Source organism: Phalacrocorax carbo, chromosome 19 (assembly GCF_963921805.1).
Source record: "Phalacrocorax carbo chromosome 19, bPhaCar2.1, whole genome shotgun sequence".
Lineage (NCBI taxonomy): Eukaryota > Metazoa > Chordata > Aves > Suliformes > Phalacrocoracidae > Phalacrocorax > Phalacrocorax carbo.
This window is the reverse complement of record NC_087531.1, coordinates 6,063,531-6,079,450: the sequence shown is the minus strand read 5'-3', so window position 1 is coordinate 6,079,450 and position 15,920 is coordinate 6,063,531. Positions and strand designations below refer to the sequence as shown.

General features: G+C 49.8%; 1 long non-coding RNA gene across 1 annotated transcript in view; it reads left to right on the top strand.

The window, feature by feature from the left end:
* Nucleotides 1-6,282: 6,282 nt before the first annotated feature.
* Nucleotides 6,283-15,920, top strand: part of LOC135316309 (uncharacterized) — a 47,667-nt gene continuing 38,029 nt past the window's right edge. The window contains exons 1-2 of the long non-coding RNA XR_010375707.1: nt 6,283-9,977; nt 10,670-10,801. This is a non-coding gene — a long non-coding RNA (uncharacterized LOC135316309). The remainder of the gene's footprint in view (nt 9,978-10,669; nt 10,802-15,920) is intronic.

The window sequence follows — 15,920 nt, the reverse complement described above, 5'->3', positions numbered from 1 at the left end:
CTAGGTGCGCAGCCTAAACCGAGAGGACGAGCCATCTCCTGTTGCACAGAGCCATAAATCTGACTTGGAGCTGCCCCATGGGCAGAATTCTGTTGCAGCTTCTCTGGCAACAGGATTTTCCATATTGCCCTTTGGAAACATTTTCAAGCCTAACCCAGCTGAGGCACAGGAGGGCTTTGTCTTTCCACTGCTGATGGCCCTTGGGAAGAACTGGTCTGTGCTCGCTGCAGGCTGTGTGCTGTCGTGCTGTCCTCCTGCCGTGGACGTGCTGCAGGATGGATGGATGGAGGGGCCATGAGACAAGGCCACCTTGTCTCTGGGGGCTGGGGTTGTCTTCTGACATGGGCTGTAGCCAACACAAAGCGAACTCCAGATCTAAGGTCCTGCCATGCATTCCTGATGGTTGCATTAATGAGGCTGTCCTGCTGACACAGCGAGCGAGGGCTGGTGCTCCTGAGATTGGCTGGAGCACAAAGTCTGCCCTGGCATTCAGTCCGTGGGTGGAAGTTCAGGGTGAAAAACAGAGGTGTGAAGTATGGGGTGTTCGGTGTGAGACAGCACACACTGACCTCTGCTCCCGCCTCTGTAGCTGCCATGTCTTCTCCATGTGTTTGGGATGCTCGTTACAGCCTTTCCTGGTCCACAGTCCCTGCCTGCACCTTGTCTGTGATCCTCTGAGCCCGTGCCTGGTGCATGTGGTCCTCGAGCAAGAAAGATCTTGTAGCAAGGGGGCTTGGTGTCTCATGGGGTAACGAGTTCAGAGCTCTCCTGGTGAGGCTTCCTGTGCAGTTTAGGCTTGCATCCCTTCCTTTGCAGTTATGCTCCGTAATCTGCACAGTCATGCTGATTGACTCATTGACGGAAAACCAGCGGGAGACAGGCACCATCCGATGATGATCATCAAGTCTCGTTTATTGGCAATTAGCAAATATCTTTTATACCGTTCGTTAATTAGCTCATACATATTGCAAAAGCACAGCTCATCATTGGCTGGGAGGTAGATGCCAACTCCTCCCATGCTTATCTCTTGTGTTCAGCCTTGCAATTAGCAGTTACTTGTTTCTCACACTCCTTTACCAGTCAACAACAGCTGGGCCCAAGGTCGCTCCGACCCTGAGCCTGTCCTTCTACTTCAATGCCCGCTTTCTGCTAGCCGTTCCCGGGCTAGAGTCTCCCACATTTCCCCCTTTTTCTTTTGTTCCTTGAGAAAGGAACACGGCACTCATACTTCTTTCCATCATTTGTTGCATACATTGCGATATACAAGGGACATACATTAATATAATAATAAACAGTATAAATATTATTAATCCCATCTGCAAAATACTCTTGATCCAATTGCCAATGCCCCATCCATTAAACAAGCTGTTAAACCAATGCCATGGATCATCCTGTCTTACAGAGTCTACATCTAGTAATAAGTCAGATAATGCCTTTGATGTGGCATTTGTTTGCTTAGCTAGCCAACACCCTAGCTTGTTTAATGTCGTGAGGCTTTGAGCAACACCAGCTCCAGGAGCCAAGAAGGAAACAGCTACGATCTTTGTAGGATTCCAAAATTCAGCTGTAGAGTCACAGTTATCCTCAAACTTATGAGTGCTCCTTTCGCTTCTCATCTTTCTATGATGTTGATAAATCATTGAAGTGTTAGGGGTAAGAAACGTTAGGCGACCTATAGAGCAAGGCTCTCCCTTTATATGTGACGGGATGCCAGGCCAAGCCCGATCTCCACAAATTAAAAACAAACCTGCAGGTAGCGCAATAGGCATATTGTTAGAGCGTGATATATTTACAGAGGTATAGTTACACCAAGCAGTAGCAGTAAGAGAGCCCACAAGGGCAAGCTCTTGTGGTTCTGGGCCTACGGGGAGTATATCATCCCAGATATCATACTCAACAAACACCGAAGGGGCGTCACGCCACTTAAAGGGACGCTTCCGAGTTATATTATGCTGCTGTCGCAGCTCTGCTACGGACTGGGCAAAGGTCATAAAGGTTGCATTACTTAAAGGCACCCCAATAAGACATGTGACAAATGGGGAGTCAGGCATTGCTAGGCTGGCACAAAAGCTAGTTGTATTCAATGATCTAGCTAGCGTGACCCAGATATTTTCTCGTGGGTCAAAAACGTTAGGCACAAAGGCAGTGCTACATACACTTAAAAGGGCTAATACCCATAATTTCTGTTCAGCAGAGCTCATTATCAGTCCGCCTTGTATTCTCGGTCGAAACCAGACCAAACCTCGGGCGCTATGCACCCTCTGGGACCTTTGTTCCTCCTGGACCGTGGTTATTCACTGGTGAGTGCTGCACAGCGCTCCTCTGGGTTCCTTCTGCTGATCCCAACCGTTCAGGTGCCGCTTCGGCTGGTGCCGCGGTGGGCAACTGTTCTGCGTCGCGCTGTGTGGGGGAGGTGGCGGGTCTGGCACATCTAGCTGGAATCCATTGCGGCCCTGTAGGGGTAGAAACACAGAGATACCCCCTCCCCCAATATAAAACCTCCACAGGCCCTGACCATACACCCGTATGCGGGTCTTTGTATTTGACCCAAACTCGGGGTAGCTCCCGTTCGTCCTTTTTCTGTCTATAGTGAACGATGACAGCAGGCACTCCCTCAGAGCCAAATACACACAAATAGTTTAACACAAACAGTGCTTTTACCAGCCGCTCTTGCGGGTCTTTTATATCTGCATACTTTTGAACATAGGTTTTCAGCAACCCATTAGCTCGTTCCACTATTGCTTGACCCGTTGGGTTGTGAGGGATACCTGCAATGTGTTGTACTGACGCACCCACGCAGGAGGGTTATCGTGTTCTGCAAATAGGCATAAGTGATTTAATACAAACAAAACTTTTGCACAAACAAAACTTTTGCCATTCCAACACCCTTATCTTCTCCCCCTTTTTCTTTTTGCACTGAGTAAGTGCACCCAAAATGTGAGTAGAACCATGGAGTATGGGGAGATCGATGGGGAGATCGGGGTCCAGGCGGTCTACTGCTCTCTGGACGATCTCGGAGCTAAGACGTTGTATCATAGTGTGTTGTTCAGCAGTCGGTCGGACCGGCGCGGCAGGGTCAGTGCCCTTTAACATTGGGCGAAGAATTGAGAGTCACTGATGCGCCACCCAAGGTATTTCCATACCGGTGAACGTTGAACCTTCTCTGCTGCTATTACTAGGCCGTGTAGCTGGAGCTGTTGCTGTAAATATAATTCTTGCTGTGCTGAGAAAGGTTGTACTTGCGCAAACAAGATGTCATCCATGTAATGGTAAATTATAGTGTCCGGCCATTGCTGCCTCACTTCTTTCAATGCAGCATCTACGAAGAGTTGACACAGAGTAGGGCTATTCTGCATGCCTTGTGGCAATACTGTCCACTCGAAGCGTAAGTCAGGACCCTCTCTGTTGATTGCCGGTAATGTAAATGCAAACCGCTGGGTATCCTGAGGATGCAGCTTTGTAGTAAAAAAGCAGTCCTTTAAGTCGATAATTAGTAAATGCCAGTCAGTTGGTAGCATGGCTGGATTTGGAAGGCCAGGCTGTAAAGCCCCCATCGCTTGCATTTGCTGATTTACTGCCCGTAGATCATGTAACAGCTTGAGATGTCCTTGATCTAATTGTTGTTTTATTAATATACAGGCTTGTTGTAGACTTTCCCGTTTGAGCGGTCACTGCCCGACCCATACTGGCTCTGCTGTGAGCCATGTCAGTGGGATTGGGAAAGTCCATGTGGCAGTGACCCTCTTTGGTTACTGTTGAGAGTTTTTGGCTGGACCCAATGGGGCGAGAGCGGCACAAACTTGTTGCTGAACGTGTACCATTCCCTGCCCAACTTCCCTCAATGCTTCAACTAACATAGCTCGGGGGCCGGGAGGTACCCGACTCATGCGTTCAAGCATCACCTCAATGCCTGCGTCTAGGGGAAGTGTAATTAAAATGCTTTTAGTAGCATGGTTGGAGTTTTCCATAACACATTGACACAGCAATGGGCCCTTCATAAAAATTTTCCAATCAAGAGGATTATGGTGTGCGAATAAATTTTGATTGTTAGCAGGGTCCGGTTGATAGATGACAGGGAAAGCCTGAGCTAACAAATCGGCGGTCTCTAGGTCCCCGTTCTGTAATGCCTCTAACCCGATTTTTCGCCAGTCAACCTGGCTACGCACAGCAGGCACAGAACGGTGACTAGACGTGCTCGGCTTATTTTCCTCCACCGGAGAGACTACATCACATAAATTTTCAATATCTTCACCTCCCTTTCCCAAGCTTATTCCTCCTCCGCTAGTTTCTACAGATGTAGATTTATCAGGGGCGGGAGGGGGGGGAATAAGGGGCCTTCGAGGTACGACAACTGGGATCCCCGAGAAGGGAGGAGAGAGATTGTCTAAGCCAATTCCAATCTTTCCAGCATTGGGGTCACAGCTGTCTAGCCGATCAGAGGCGGCTGTTGCTAATCTTTTTTCAGTTTTATATTTTTTCATACAGTTAATCACTTCCCGCCAAGGTTTCATTAACTTTTCCGCTGTCTTATCGTCATCTATCACCCAATCCCACAAACAATCATCATAGGCTCTCCCTTGTTTTATTCCCATATAAAAGGGGATCCCTCCTGTATCCTTAACCTTAGTCATAGCTGCTCGAGCAACTCTCATCGCTTCTCTACACTTCTCTGGTCCCAATAAAACCTGTGCCTCCGTTCTAAAGAACGCTCCCAGTCCTAACAGTTCATCCATGGTAACGCCTTGAAGGGGGTCTCCCGGTGCCCTCTGGGTTGCAGCTGACGCCTGTGCCTCAGCTTGCCAGTGAGCCTCCCACAGCAATCTTTGGTGTGGCGAAAAAATCAACTCGGCGAGCCCTTTAATATCGGCAGGCAACAAGACATGTGCAGTGAACAGATAGTCCAGCATTTGTCTTACAGGCTCACTCGATACTCCGAACTGACTAACAGTGAACCGTAATTGGGACAATAATTTCCAGTCTAACGCAGTAATCTCCGCCTGCAGTCCTCCCCCAGGATTCGGTCTATAAATTACCGGAAAAGCGAGAGTACCACCGGCTTCAACTAATTCAGGATCACCCTTTTCTGCCCCCTCCCGCGCTAATGCCGCCCATGCCCCTCGCCGCTCCCGTGCAATGGCTTCTACCAAGTCAGATTCCGCTCCAGGCATCGGCTCCTGGTCTAAGCCGGGAGCCGGTACCGTTGCGGGCTGGTTATTCGCAGTAGCGGGAGTTGCGGGTGACGAGGGCATGTTTGAGGGGTCTGCCGGCCCAGGGGGCAGGTAGACAGTTGAAACCGCAGGCGGGCCCGGGGAGCTAAGTCCCCAGCCTGAGCCGTAGCTCCGATTTCGCTCTTGAGCTGAGACAGCTTGCTGCACAGCTCGCTTTTCTGCTTGTATCTGCAATAACTCGTTATGTACTACCTTCCATAGCTTACTCATTTTCTTGGCAGTTTTATCATCCTCTAACACCGCCTCCCACAAACTGTCCCTCACCTTTCTCCACTCTGCCAGTTCATGCACCGTATGTGGGTTTACAAAGTGTCCCTTCTCGCATCCCCAGCTTATCAGCAACGGTAGTTCTTTACGTAAATCTATACCCTTAATGTTACGCCTCTCTAAAAGAGATGTAAAGAAATCATATGCTGCTTGCCTCTCCATTGTGCTCGTCGGCGCCGTTGCAGCTCCCAAGGTCTCGGCAGCACGTATCGGCTGAGCCCACCTATGTGGTCGCCCAGGGTACGCAGACCAGCTGCGCTGTCTGTTTTGCCGTCCCTCTGCTTGCAGGACCCGAACCCTACGCTGGACCGTCCGTGGTATCACGTCGGGGTCACCATTTGACGGAAAACCAGCGGGAGACAGGCACCATCCGATGATGATCATCAAGTCTCGTTTATTGGCAATTAGCAAATATCTTTTATACCGTTCGTTAATTAGCTCATACATATTGCAAAAGCACAGCTCATCATTGGCTGGGAGGTAGATGCCAACTCCTCCCATGCTTATCTCTTGTGTTCAGCCTTGCAATTAGCAGTTACTTGTTTCTCACACTCCTTTACCAGTCAACAACAGCTGGGCCCAAGGTCACTCCGACCCTGAGCCTGTCCTTCTACTTCAATGCCCGCTTTCTGCTAGCCGTTCCCGGGCTAGAGTCTCCCACAACTCATGCTTGGCCTGGGCTACTGAGACAGTGTGAAATAGCTGTGAAGTCCAAATGAAGAAAGACCCATACTCCATCTTCTTTCCTGTCCTCCTCCCTGCCCTGAACCTGAGGGCTTTGCCCGGCCCTTTTATCTGAATTAAAAATTGCCTCTTTGTTTCCATGCTCCCAGGAAAGCAGGCTGGAGTGTGGTTTTAGCCCTGCATTGTGGTGCAGGTACCAACACGAGGAGGCAGAAGGTAACCTGGGTTTTTGCCTTTAGGGGTTGCTAGAAGCTGGTGAAGAGCAGCCGTGCTTGCAGTGTCGGGGAATTACCACAGTGTGAGTTTGTTTATGGGCATGCAAGAGTTGTGTGCACGTGGGACAGAGGTAAGGCTGCATGTGGGGGCTTTAATTTCACTGTTTTTCTGTTTTCTGTTGCCTTAGTGCAGTTGTCTCCAGATGCTCCATCAGAAACATCTTTTGAGTGGAGCTGGGAGCCCGGTAGGGTGCTTTTGCTGTTGCCAAGGGTGGGCAGGTTGCATGATCAAGCCAGGCTGCTGTGAGAAGAGCTTTTGGCTGATTGGGTGTTAATTAGTTTTGGAGTGAAATATGAGGAATGCAAAGTACTATTTTAAGCTTCAGCTTGGCTGAGGGAAGGAAGGAAATGAGGCCCTGGGGATTAATGAAATTATTTCACTGATGTTTTTGTGGGGCAATAAGCCTGAAGTCAGAGTGCTTTTGACTTGCTGTACTCAGATGAGGTCACAGACTTTCGCATCTAATCCCTTCTCAGGGCACTGGCTCGGCAGTTTTATGAGGCTGAGCCTCGGGCAAGCTTCCCAGCAGACCCTGATGAAGGATCTGAGAGCAGAGCACAAAGCCCTGGGGATCGTCAGCTCTGCCACAGCCTCTTGGGCACCAAATCGGAGCCAGCTGCAGTCTGTGTTGTTCATCTGCACAGCTGCTCCAGCCCAATGTGATGGGGGCTTAGCCGCACGCAGCCGAGCAGCTTGATGTTCACCCGTGGTTGCTAGAGGATGTGTACGAAGGAAGGCAGGGGAATCTCTGCTAAGTATGGAGAGGTGCTGCTCTTGTTGGCTGCTTTAGCTTTTTCACCCCTTGCTGTAATCTGGTCATACGGAGGCTGGAAGCGGGGCCAGGGGAGTGAGGAGCTGTGAAGCCTGCATTGCGGCTGCCTGAGCTGGATGGCTTTCACAGGCGAATATAGTGCTTGGATTGCTAGAGCTGTCACTTGAACATCCTTCAGCAGCACTAAAGCAACCTTGAAGAAAATCGATACCCAAGAACTCACTGGGAGAGGCCAAGTCGGGAAAAAAGGAAAGGCTGATTACAGGAAAGTGTGATATATACACAGGGAGAACTAAGTCAGAAAGAGTTCAGCTACTTCAACGTCCAAGTCAAACAAGACGCATGTATTAATGAAAATACCCCTTACACGGGCTCCGGCACAAAAGTCGGATGTGTCAAGCCCGGGTTCTGGCTACTACACCCAGGCATTAGCTGAAAAATGAGGTTCTGTAGCAGCCCCAAGAGGTCACCTCCACAGCTGCAGCAGGGTGAAAGCGGGGATAGAAATTTGGGCTGGTCACATTTGTTTGGATGCCTTTCATAGCAGTGCAGTAATGTTCTGACAACCTTTGCTGGTTAATCGTGTAAATGGGCAAATGCCACAGAAGGCAGGTGTGAAATTTTCTGCTGATGTATGGCTAGGGTAGCTAGATCTGGAAGTGAACCATCAGGTCCTATCCATTTTCTGGTCAAAGTGAAACCCATTCCTCACGTCTATTGTATACTCCTTTATCCGGTCTTGTTTTTAAAGCCCCGTGCAACAGCGCTTCCAGCCTTCTGCAAAGGAGACTATTCCCATTGCTCATAAATCTACTATCAGGAAGCTGTTTCCAAGATTAAAGCTTAAATGTTTCCCCTCTCTAGTTTCATGCCCCAGCTCCCAATTCCCTCTCTGCTGTAATCACCATGTCTTGGTTTCCTCCCAGCAGCTGGCAGTTCATGTGGACGCATGCTGGGGTCTTCATACCCCACACCAAGACCCCAAAAACCTCCATGCCATGTCTGCCCCAAGAAGACCTATGGTGGGACACATTGGAAATGGGGTGTGCTGCCCAAATGTTTGGAAGTGGCTGAGCCGGGCTTTGGGCAGGCAATTGTGTAATGGCGTTAAGAAAAACGTCTCTTGCCGTAGTTCCCTCTTGGCTAGTTTAAGAGCTGTTCAGAGCATTGACTTAGCGTTTGGCCCATGGATGAAGTAGTTAAAGGTCATTATCTGGTCAAGGTCTGTGTGGTTTTGGGACAAGCTGTCAGTGCACTGAAAGTGGAGTTCAGGGTCTATTGTGGATATTGTACCACCTATGGCAGGAATGATCGCTCCTGAAATTGCGACAATAAGCCATAGTGGCGAGCCCTTGGACCTGAAAAGTCTACGTGATGTGTGGGCAGGGATTTCTGATGGAGGAGGGAGCAAGGGAAGGGAAGACACAGGATATCTGGGCTCATGTGGGAGCGAGGGAGGAGTGTGGGATCCTGAGTCTCTTGGCTGTGGCACTCAGCCCTTCAGTAGTAAAGCTTGGAGAAGACCCCAAGTCTTTTCATCAGCCCCTAAAATAAGACTAAGCCAAGGCAGCAGTCACGGGAGAGGCTGATTTCTTAGCAGAGGCCACTCTGCGTGACAGAGGAGGCAGGACGTGGCTTTCCCCAGCACCCTTGGGCACAAGAGTGGGGGAAGGCCCCGGTTCTCCCATTGTGGGATCTCTGAGAGGCTTTTCACACCAGCCTTTGATGTCCCTCCCAGCCTTCATTGCCCTCAACTGTTTCTGTTCCCAGGGCCATTTTGGGGCAGCTCCTTGGGTTGGTGGGGGGAGAGGCTCCTGAGGGGGACCCTTACCACCCGACCTCCCCTGAGGTCACTCCATCACTTTTCTGTGCAGGTTGGCAAATCCCTTGTGGCTCTGTCCTCTGTGGGACTTCAGGGGAGTCCCTCAACAAGAAAGGTGCTTCTAATGCCCTGTACCACCAGATAAAATCTTTTGTACGTGTTTTTTTTTATTATTTTTACATGAAAAAGCAACACTCAGATTTCCTCCTGACATTTAAATTGTCAGTAAGTGACAAACTGAATAAACATTCCTGTTTCACTGGGACAAAGGCTCCAAGATCCTGCTGTGACTAAATGTTTCATCATTTCCGAAGTGAAATGTTTCAGTTAAAAAAAAAAATAAGAAAAGAAGAAACACTAAAATTGACACATTTCAATGTTTTCCTAATTATTTTCTCTATTTTGGCTGAAGCTATTAGTCAAAATTTGGCCCTATTTAACAAATAGTTTTGGAATCTTCCAAAACTTCTATTTTGGTGACTTTGCCCGTTATTGGTGAATAACAGTTTGATCTCTGTGCTGCTCACCAGCGCAGTGTGTGTTCCCATTTACCCTGAGGAGCTTTCCTTGCAGGTTTGCTGCTGGGACCTGCTTGGGCACCCCGACACCATGACTCCCACAGCTCCCCGGCTGCACAACCGCCTGCCTCCGCCAGGCAGACTGAGGCTGCCTCTACCCTTTCCCATGCAGGATGTATGTTGAAATGCATGTGTGTGTGCATGTTAGGTTCAGGCCATAAGACTTGCTCATCTCTGCATCTCTTTCGTACGTGTGGATGGAGTCTCAGTGCCACACGGTGATGGAGCAGGATCTTTTGTGTAAGACCGATCCCAGGCTATCCTAAGCGGCTGCACCCAATGACGTATCTGGGCTAAACCTCTGCCAAGTTCCTCCCAGTTGCTGGCACAACTTGTTTGTTGGATTCCAGGTGAGCAATGTTTTTCTCCCCAAAACCTGGCTGCTATGAGCATGTTGCCTCTGCGGCTCAGCAGCAGTCCTGGAGATGAGCTGGGGAGCTTGCGAGCTGAGGAATGGCAAACAAACTGGGCTTTTTGCTGTTGCCTCTGTCCTCATGCCTGCTCTGCCTGCATGAGTCAGAAAGGAACAACATCTGTTGATTTTTTAGGGTCACAGATGTCTTTGTTTAGCTTGTTAATTGTGATAGCATGGCCCATGACTGACACATGGCTGCTTTCAGTGGTGGGTACTGAGGCTTAGAAACAAAATGCTAAAGCATGTTTTTCTGTTGATTGGTTTTGGACCTTACCTCCCCTCAACCATGGCTTGCTCCCTGCAGCGGCCCAGGGAACTGCCCTGCTCAAGGGTGGATGCTGCTCCAGGGCTGGTGGAGAGGTGGTAGGGCATCAAATCATAGAATCATTAAGGTTGGAAAAGACCTCTAGGACCATCAAGTCCAACCGTCAACCCAACACCCCCAGGGCTCCTAAACCATGCCCTGAAGTGCCATGTCTGCACATTTTTTGAACACCTCTGCTTGTGCACCACTCAGCCTCAGGAGGAGGGCTCTGCAGCACTGTCTAAAAGCACAGCGCTTTTCAGAGCTCCCTTATGTTGAATTTTGGAGCCAGTTGTTTCTTAGCATCCTTTTGTACCCTTTAGTTCACCTTTCTTCCTGAGGCACCTGAATTAAGGGGCTGCTTTGAATCACCTCTCTCCTGATCCCTTCTATATATGAGTTGGTTGTTGAGCCTGTAATCACGGGACAAGCAGGTACTGCTAAAGGTGAGGAAGGTAACTCATGCGATTTCCTCCACTCACTCAGACCTCTTCAGCATCCTGCTGGAAATATGGATTTGCAAGAAAAAAAAATGCAATTTCATTTAGTTTTGGAAGAATAAAATCTCAGTGCTAGTTTTATCCAAAGCCCTTCCTAGCATCTGATATTTCTGCAGACTAGGGTAGATGTATTTTTTATTCTTCCTCCTGAAAAAAAGGTAGAGAGGACTGATGCAGTGTCATCTAAACTTGGAGCAGCCTACGCCGCAGCAGCTGATGAGGTTTTGCAAAATTAGAACCATCCCCAGTTTTCTCCTGACTCCTGGTATGACGGTGTGCCAGTTTTTCATCCTGTCTTTGTTCTAGAAGACTCACCATATGCCTTAAAAACAAGTATTGGAGGCAGTTGCCCTTGCCTGCCTTGTGTGTGTCAAGGACCTTGTCCAGCTGAAGGGGGATCTCCTTTGTCTTAAGGGATTTGTAGCCAGATGGTTTCATTTCTGCACCCTGCCTAGCTGTGCCACCCCAGGCTGCTCTGAGGTGCCCTGCAGGGATCGCACTAGTGCAGTGACTGCAGTGTTCCTGCACCGGTTGCTTGCATTCAGCTCAACCACAGAGCATGTGCTTGGCCAGTGTCACTGTCACTTAAAGGCTAGCTCAACACTTTCATGAAAAAGCGGCAGCTGTCCCTATACTGTGAGCATGGCCCTGTGCAGATGAGTGGGAAGAGAGGCAAAGGAACAGGCCGTATTGTCTCCAGAAAACTTTATTGCTTTTGGAATGGAAAGATGTCACTTCACTCTTCCTTCTCACAGCACAAGGGAGAGAGTGAACCAGCTTTGGTTTAGCGGTCCTAATAACTATCATATGTGAGCTTTAGGGTGCTTATACAGGACAAACCATCCCTTCTGGCTTTTTGCTGCAGTCGAACAGCTGCTGGCAGCTTTGCTCGTGCTGTTGGAGGGTGAAGGAATTGCAGCGCTGAGAGCAGCCATTAGCTTTTTCCAAGTAGACTTTGGCAATCCCTGGTATGTGAAAAGTCCCAAAGAAAGCAAATGGGCTTTGGCTGGGGTCTTGGAGCCTGAACATGAGCTGCGCTACCAGAACTCACTGTACTGGTAGGGAAGTGAGGAGCTTGCAATGTTTGCAAGGTGCATTGACACTCCCCTTCCTGAACTGGAGCGCTTCCTGCCCATTTGTTTCTCCCCCTCTACCCCCGTATCCCTTCTCAGCAGGGACTAATACACTTGTTTTCTAGGCTGGCTTAGTACTGACACGAGATTGCATCTGCCTGTATCTGCAGATCCCTGCAGCCTTCCCCCTGCTAAGGACAGTTGAATCCCTTGGCTAATTTCAGCAGCGTTTGGCAGAGAGATGTCTCAAAAGCACTGAATTCCTGCAAGTTTCACAGAGGTGGGTGGTTTGGTACCCCCTCTAAGGGAGGTCTCGGGCGGTTGGCCAGCTGGCAGAGTGGGAGTTCAGTGCCCAGTTGGCACATACAGATCCAAAGCCAGCTGCAGCATACTCCAGCTCCTGCCCAGCAAGGTGGGGAGCAGATATAGGGTGATGGGGGGCACTGCAGGGAAGAGTAGGGGATACCTGGGGTGAGTGAGTGTGTTGGAAGGGTGCGTGCATGTGTGAGGGCTGGCATTACTGCAGCACGGGAGCTATAACGGGTATGGGAAGGAGCTGTGATTATTGATGTGTGAGGAGAGATAGAAGCTATATGACATCAGTCCATAATGGCTTCTCCCACTCCCAGTACAGCCACTGCTCAGTAAAGCAGTACAGGGCAGGTTCTATGTTAAAAAGTGCAAAAGGCTCTATGACAACACTAAGAATATAACCTTGCTTTAAATAAATCTCCAAAAGCCAACCTAAAGTGAGTCAGGGATAGGCAGCCAGAGCCTGGTCCTGCTGGTTTTGACCTACAAGGCAGGATTGCTAATGCAAGCACTCGAGCAATGCAAGTCTGTCTGGCTGTAAAACTGCTATTCCAGAGTCATTCAGTTTTAAGAATGGGTAAAGCTTTTTTCCAGAACTTTAAGGAATGGGGTGCCCTTTCCTGGTTAAAGGTAGGATCATGGTCCCCTAAGTGCTATTGAAAGCTCAATCCATTTCTCCCCACAAAAGCTCCGTGTTTCCCCCTCCTTTCTCCTGCCCCAGGATGTGTTCTGTACCAGGCAGCATTTGCTGAACTTTGCTCTGGAGAGTCTGTCTCCCTGCAGCTGCTTTTTCTGCTGCATCTCTGCAAATCATCAATATTCATGTGTTTCATTGGCAGAACCTCTAAAGGGCTCTGGAAAGCCAGAGTGGGATCCAGCGCTGGAAAAGTCTTTCCTGTGTGGGAGCAGCGGGCTGTGTGTTTGCCACGAGAGGGGGTTATGAGCCTGTGGGATCCCAGGAGGAGTGGGTGCTGAGGGTGCTGTGGCTCAGGGCAGGGTGCCCTGACAGGTCCTGGCTGGAATGGGCATCACCCTCCGGCTGCACTGAGCAGCTTTGTCGTGTGTGTCAGCCTGCCGGGGCCACCCTGGTGTGTGGTTGTGCCACGGGGATGGGTTGATGGGTTGCAGAAGGCGCCTTTATCTCATTCTGCAGACTTTGCTGCAGCTTCATCCCATTTCCCTGTAAAGGATGGGATGACAGTGGATTAAAATGCGATAAGGCCTGATAAGTGCTGATGGATGGTTAAGTGGGATGGTGTTTTAGCAGCAGTTGCGGCACTTGCCGCAAGGCAAACAGTGAGGCAGAAGTACATTTGGCTGGGAGGAGCTAAGTCCTTCTTGTCTGCCTGCAGGTCCTTGCTCCTGCATGGCCAGGTGTGGGAGAGCTAAAGCAGAAGGTGATTTTCCTGACTGCAATCAGGGTAAGGAACGCTTCGCACACTCTCCCTCTTCCTCTAATCTGGGTAAGCATCACTTTCCTTGAACATATCTTCCTGTGAGCTGCCTCTGCTGCCCCATACTGTTCTCTCCTTTGCACTGATGCAACTGTTTGTGCGATTGCAGAAAACCTTTGCAGGTGTTGATTGAGCATGTTGTGTTCTGGGGTCTGAGCTAATCTACCTGCAGCCAATAGAACTGAAACTAAGCTATCCTGGTGTATTCTCCTGCACCTTCCTCTGCTTGTGCTGGTTTTGGCTGAGAAGGGGTTAATTCTCCTCACCGCGGGGGGGCGGCTGCCTTTCCAGCTTCCTGCGCTCTGCCGTGGGGCGGGGGGGGGGGGGGGGGCTGGGAGGGGCGGGGCCATGGTGGGGGCGGCTGGCCCCGACTGGCCAATGGCAGGTTCGTGCCATACCACGTGACACCATGACCAGTATATTTGGGGGGGGGGGGGGGGGGGGGGGGGGCAGTTTGCGGCTCGGGGGTGGCTGTGGTGTGTGTGGTTTCTTTTGGTGGTTCGTTCCTTCCCCCCTCTCCTCCCCTTCCCCCCTCTCCTCCCCTTCCCCCCTCTCCTCCCCTTCCCCCCTCTCCTCCCCTTCCCCCCTCTCCTCCCCTTCCCCCCTCTCCCCTCCCTTCCCCCCTCCCCCGGGGCTTTGCGCCTCTCGTTGTTCTCCTTTACATTGCATTTCTACTGTTGTTTCTTTTAATTTTAATTATTAAACTGTTCTTATCCCAACCCACGAGCGTTACCCTTCTGATTCTCTCCCCCATCTACCGGTGGGGAGTGAGCAAGCGACTGTGTGGGGCTGAGCTGCCGCTAAACCACGACAGTCTTTTTGGTGCCCAACGTGGGGCTCAAGGGTTGGAGATAACAACAGCTGCTGGTCACAGCACCATGTTGTCCTTTTTGCAGTTGGTGTTAAAGATGGGTGTTGGTTTGTTTAGTCTGCTGTGATTAGTAATGTTTGGCCTATGAGATTTGTTATGCAAACACTCGTTTTCAGCTTTATCTGGGTTTTGGTTTTTTTGCTGAAACTGTTACTGTACTTTGGATACCACCTTGTTGAGGCAATTAGCAATTATACCTCCTCCTCTGAGAGATTTTATATGGAGGAAATACAGAATGGTACCTTTGCAACTTTGTTCTATGATGTCTCTGCCTCTATTACAACAACCTTTTTGTATCTTGAACATCCTTGGGTGGTTAAGGTGCACTTATTGTTAGCTTTTGGGCATGTTGTTTTGGTTTTGAGTAAGCAACTTAAGAATATCACCCAGAAATCTGCCCCGAGGCTTGATAGTTACGAGTGGCAGGGCATGTGGGATAGCATGGGCAAATCCCTAGGGCAGTGGGCACCCCCAGTGTTTTGGAGTTTCACCCCCGAACAAGTGCAGAATCCTAAAAAACTAGTAGAATATTTGGAGAAAGTGTGTTGTTACGCTGGGAACTCCAGAGAGACACAGATCACTGCAACATGCTGGGGCCTGGCCCATGCATACCGAGCCCTGCTCAACAGTATTCAGTGCCCCCAAGGGGAAAAGAAGGTCTCTGGATTGAAATGCAAAGTGACTGGCACTGTAGTCACTCCAGCCCTGAGGACAGGCACTGCAGCCACTCAAACCCCCGTGACAAGTACTGGAGCTGGCTCAGAAAATAAACCCGTACCAGTATCAGTTGCCCCCATACACAAGATGAAATATTGGAAGCGGACGTCAACTTGTTTAGAACAGGATGATGAAAAAGCAGGGCTGTCACGGGGAGAGGAGGAAGAAGTCGTAAATGAAATAAGGACAGGGATCCGGTGGTCTCTGAGTGAGTTGCGAGATATGCAGAAACATTTCAGCTGTCCTTCAGGTGAGCACATTGTCACCTGGCTGCTCCGATGCTGGGATAATGGGGCCAGTAGCCTGGAATTAGAGGGGAAAGAAGCCAAAGAACTGGGATCCCTTTCTGGGGAAGGGGGTGTTGACAAAGCAATTGGAAAAAAAAACCACAAGCCCTCAGCCTCTGGAGGCGACTCCTGTCTGGAGTGAAGGAAAGGTGTCCCTTTAAAAATGATGTCACATACCGCCCAGGAAAATGGACAACCATGGAGAAAGGCATCCAGTATCTAAGGGAATTAGCTGTGCTTGAGGTGATTTATGGTGACCTGGACGATCAACGGTCATCCAAAGATCCAGATGAAGCCGAGTGCACGCGACCCATGTGGCGGAAGTTTGTACGGAGCGCACCATCTTCGCATGCAAACTCA